Below are 5,839 nucleotides of genomic sequence, written 5' to 3'. Positions count from 1 at the left end.
TCCCTCTCCCCAACATTAAAAAAGGAGGAAAAGGCATGTATGTTAACCCTAGTATTTTGGACAGTTTCCAGTTTGGATAATTGCATTCTGTCTACTAACAATTCTCCTGCAGTTTCAATTAGATACAATGTTCTTTTTCACTGTCCTGAGCTTTTGTGCAGTATTGCTGTTCGCTGTTTAACAGCTGCCACATTTCACTGGGGAGGTGCTTGCATTTTAGTATTTAATGAGATGAGCCTTATAACAGGGATTTCAATTAGCTGCACTGTGACTTTTCAACTGCAATCTGTATCAGAAAAATTGGATGCTGCAAGAGGGTAGAATTTCTCAGAAAAATTTCAGATAGCTTAGGAAAGAGTCAAATGTCCTGTATAACACAAAGATGCAGAGAGATCCTGAAAAACAGGGTTTCTATCCGCTGAAATAAGCAATAGGCTAGGAATCACAATCACTCCACCTTTCTTCTTTGAGTGTATTTTATTTTTTATTTGTAACATTCTGTGCTGTAGGGAAGGCATAACTGAGCATAACTCAGCATAACCTTAGTCCACAGCCGTCATCTACTTTTCTCCTCCTACTGAAAACAAACCAGATGCACTTTTAGTTCCATCAGAAGAAGTAGAGAATTGGAACAACTTTATCATATCATGAGTGAATATTCTCTACCTAGCTGTAGCTGGAGTGGGAGGGAGGTGGACTGTCATTCCTATGTGTTGGTATAAAGGAATGACGCTAACTAGGAGAAAGGTCTCAGAAATTTTTGGAAGAGAGGTCAGAGCAAAGAACTGAAGAAGGTACTTTTCTATATCAGTTGGAAAAATATTGAAACACTGGAGAAAATCTGGTGTAAAAAATACCTTTGTCCTTACCATTACTTATAGTCCAGCTACAGGTAGTTTCTCAGTGTGGTGTTTGTGAATTTCATGGCTTAGCTTTCCATACAAATGTATGGGGATCTAAAGCAAGCATTCAGAGATTCAAGAATCAGATTTCAACATTCAAGATTCAAATTCAATCACTGAAAACTGGTACAACACAGGCATATTAAAGGCCATGTGGTAAAAGGCTGAGGTAGTGCACGGTCCATACCGGGAGCCAGCATCCAAACTATATGTGATTCAAGGTTTTTAACTGAGATTAACTCCTGTCTGTCACTCATCAATAAATGCCCACTAACTGTTGGGTTATATTGTGTGCACTCCTGAAACAGACTTTCCACTTCAGTTTCGTCTGGAAGGTATCCAGTTTGCAGACCCAGGACACGAACTGAACCAAAGCCTGGTCAGTGGAGACAGTCAGAAGATTCGTTTCAAAAGCCTGGTCCAAACTCTACTGCTAAAGTTAACACTGTGTTTGTAAAATGTTATTGTAACCCAGTTTACTTGTAAATCTTCAAGTAAACAAAGCCAACTTTACATTTGCAGATGATGTAAATACATATAAAAGACAAATGGACAAGATATTCATTGCAAGATCTCGTTGCTTGGACAGCTCTAGAAATAATATTTCCAGAATGCTGTTGTTTCTCAAATGCTCAGTCATATACACTTTAAAAACATCTGCAGATGAAGCAAGCCATAAAAGTAACTGTAAGTTATTTATGATGTCAACAGTTGACGTGATGTAGCAAATGATTATAATACAGAAAAACCCCAACAACAGATGGATTTTTAGATACCTACACGAATTTTGTAGTAAGATAAGGAAAGAATAGGTGTGATTTTTCTTAAAACCAAATTATATTAAAAGAAGCATGACTATATTCAAATCGCTTCTTAGTTTTAATCACCTACATATCAATATGTTTCTCGAGTTTGGTTGATTCATTTCCCTTTTTTACTTTTTAGCTCTAGATAAAAGAATTATGGGACACTAATGACAGAAACTATGTAAACATGGAGATATAGAGACAGACATCTTTTGGAGAAGTTTGAGATATACATAATTTCTGAGTTTATCCATCTATCTGGCCAAGTCTACCTTGGATCTTCATAATCAGTATGTAATAAAATCACAACATCTTTACTTGTTATACAGCACCAACCACTATTACTGAATTAAAATCTCTATCAAGGAATTAAAACTTTTTTGGTTTTTTTTTCCTTTTCAGACAAAGAAACAGACAAAATTATATGTGATACAGCAAAATACATATCAGAAAGTCTTTCCTGTATTCCCATGTGATACAAGTACACTTGCATACAAAATTTATTTCATAATATGTTACATAAGGTTGAAATCTTCTTTCTTTTTACTAATCATTTCACCTTTCAACAAACTTTGTTAGATCACTGAATCATGACGAATGATCCTTTACATATTAGGATACTCAGTTCACACTGATGAACTAACAAATTAAAATGAAATATGAAATGATGACACTAAGAATATTAGGGACAGTCCGTTTGATGTGGGGAAAGAATTCACAATTAGACCAAGATTCACCCTTTAATGAAAACATTATCACACTGATAGTGCTGAATGAAATGCAGTTTTGACTAATTCAGTGAAATAACATGAAAACAACAAGAAGCTGTCATATTTTTTGTCCTGAAGCAGCCATATTTCATTACACAATACTGAAGGTTAGAAAGCAGTCAAATGTGTTTTGCCACCCCCATCTCAGGCTAAGGTAATTATTAGTCTGAGAGTTTCTCCCTCTCTCTCCCCCACCCCTCCTTATTCTCTTGTGCTTACCCAAGAGGAAAATGAACCACAATACTTATCAGCACAATGCATACATCAATGATACTGAAGGCAACTGACCATGGCTGGAACCATAGGTTAGCTGCAAATCCATTAGTGATTAAAAAAAATAAAAATAATAATAATAAAAAAACCCCTGTGAATCTAGGCTATAGTTGAGTGATAAGTGTAGAAAAGTCACAAAACATGACAATGTAATTTGCATTAATATTGGATCAGAAAGGCTCTTAAAAGGCTAAGTAATAGAGCTGAAAAGTTATCCATAAGGGAACAGAAAACAAACTTTCTAAAGTAATAATAATAATGTAAAAAATGCTTCAGTTATGTAGTTATTTGCACTCAGTCTGAAAAAAATACTGATTTTAACAAAAAGTACTTTTTTTTCATAAAAGTGTGATAACTACCAGAAGATTATAAGAAGAATAAAACAATTAAATGACCCTTAAGATCTTACATGGGACAATGACCTTAGACTAAAGAGATGTTAACATTTCAGATTAAAAGTTGAAGACAACACATTAATTTTAAAATAATTTGTATTATATTTTTTGATTTGTTTTAGTCTTCTTGATTCTGGTTTAGGTTGAAGTTGTGTAAATTGGGTTTTAGTAATTCTCATTTTAATTTCATATCTTCCACAGAAATCTCCATATGTTAGAGCTTATTTGTTTTTATTTATTTATTTATTTTCCATTAGCTATTAATACTTTGCAACCTCTTTAAAGTTTCATGAAATTAATGAATGGTCTATTTCCACACTTACTACAAAGTATTTCTTTTGTATATTACATGAAAAGTTTCCATGATAAATTTAACTAACTCCCTCTTCTGGTCAAAAGAAGGTTTAAGAAGGAAGAGGCACCATTTTGTACGCAGTTATACTTGAAAATGGAAAACATGATTATACCCAGTAATCATGTTTCCAGATAGTCTTTGTATTATCCAATATTTTGATTTAAATAAATGCATGTTTGTGATCTGTATTTTTCATCAAGTCTTTGTTTTATCGGAAAAATAATCTTAAATCGTTGTATCCAAGGATTAATACGGCAGGTATAACTGAGACTCACACATTCAACATTTTATTGACTCATTGAAGGATCAACTACAAATTCCTGCAAGATGGAAAGCTCTTGTTTGTATAAAAGCAACCTAGGTAAAAGCTGGATTTCACAAAATAATTTTGTTTCTGTTAATTTATGCATACTCACAATTTAAGCTACTTACTATGAAATACAGTCAAACAGAGGTGGAATGCACAACTTTTTCTCATAAATTTCATCATTTATAAAGTACATTAAATATGTCACCTAAAATCTAGCTGCCCAAACTACAAAATAATGTTTGTAAATGCTGGTTGAAAAGCTTTATAAACTAACAAATTCACCAGTTGGTATAACAAAGGAAGGTATGAAATCCCTTCTTTAAAAGAATTATAAAAATAGAGAAATCACAGAGTTCAGTAATAGTAACTGTTGTCTCTATCAAAGGAAAACCAAATCTTTTCAAACAGAATAGAAATTTGAGAAACTTGTATGTTTCTATAGCATAGTATCATCTTCTTTTTGCCTGATGGGATGAGAGGATTTGGTTTCTATGACTTTAGAAAAATAAGTGTTAGGAATATCAACATTTGGATGTCAAAGTGTTGCATGTGCACAATTTCAATTTTAATGTTAGTTTAGTTGTTGTTTTATGGCTCTCTTCTATGTGTGGAAATGTCTTTACCTCTCCCACACATTTTCAAATATTTATTTTAGAGTTTAAGTGGCTTTTGCGCTACATTTTTTAATGAAACTTACTGCTACCGTGTAATTATATTCTTGGCTGGTTAAAACATATGAAAAATGCAACACCAAAGACTGATCTGCACCAGTTTGACTTTTTGTGAGAGAACTCCTTCTCATGCGAATCTTTCCAACTCTCTGCCATTGCAGTGATCTTTGCACTGAGGGCTATTTCAGGACAGATTACACACAAAATGGAATACACCCTTTTAGTTGCACTCATGGCTGAGCACAAACCCCCAACTTTTCTGTCCACTCGTGTGTGTGCCTGTGCCTGTGTGCCCATGTGTATACCTTGTGTGTCTGTATGGCACAATTTTTGTGCAGCATTCAGCGTGTGGTTACAACCTGTTTCTGGGCTTGCTGCAAAAGACGGCTTAATGACTTTTGAGTAAGTAACTTGGTCACTAATTTCCACTGGCTCATAATGTCTAGTCATAATCTTGATACTTAAAATAACTGTAAAACAGATGGATTTATGGCTAAGCACAGTTAGTCTGACTAGATAAAAAGGCACTGCATAACTGAGGATAGGTGTAGGAATGACATCTGGCTATAGTTATAAAACTATAATTTAGGGTGGAAAGCATCTCTGGAGGTCACCTAGGCCAACAATCTCTATGCATGGTCCACCAACAGTAGCCAGCACTGTTGGACCAGTAAAGCAGAGGCAGAAGGTATATGAACAGTACAGGCCCAGCAGAACTTTGAGACTGGTATTTTAGGTTAAATACTTGTTTTGGTTTTTTTTCTTAAAGGGTGAAACTAACAGTTCTTGTATTTTTGATATGTGAAGGTTGGTTTCTTTTGGATATGTGCCTCACAGGATGTTAATCAGAATCTTACTGCACCAGTCATTTAAGAATGGGGAAGACAGAGCAAGTCCTGCCTGTAGTCTTCATATATGCCAGCATGATTCAAGTTCCACTTAAATCTTGCAACACTTCAGAGCCTGATTTTAATGTGAAACAGAGACCTGGAATTGCTTGAACAGTTTAAAAATTAGTCAGTGCATGTACAGATCAGGTAAATCACAGCACATTACACACTAGAGGCAATTGAGCCAGCAGAACTCCTAGCTTGCTGTGATGTCACAGGGTAATGAGCTTGGTGCAGAAGCACCCCTAGCAACATCCTGTGTCTGGTTCTGCCAGTGCTTTCAAAGTCACTAGATCGGACTGTTGTCTGTCTTCTGACCATAAGCCTTACTATGCCCCTCTGTTACTTTTCTTGTTCATTTTCAATACATCTTATTCTGTGGAGATAGATTCTTATTCTGTGATACTGTTCGAGCAGTATAGAAGCACCACGGAGCAGAAGCTACAGCATGCTGACTGCCAGGAAAA

The sequence above is a fragment of the Fulmarus glacialis genome, unplaced genomic scaffold, assembly GCF_000690835.1.
Source record: "Fulmarus glacialis isolate BGI_N327 unplaced genomic scaffold, ASM69083v1 scaffold5199, whole genome shotgun sequence".
In the NCBI taxonomy this organism is placed as follows: domain Eukaryota; kingdom Metazoa; phylum Chordata; class Aves; order Procellariiformes; family Procellariidae; genus Fulmarus; species Fulmarus glacialis.
The sequence above is the reverse complement of the archived record's forward strand: the minus strand, read 5'-3'. Positions refer to the sequence as shown.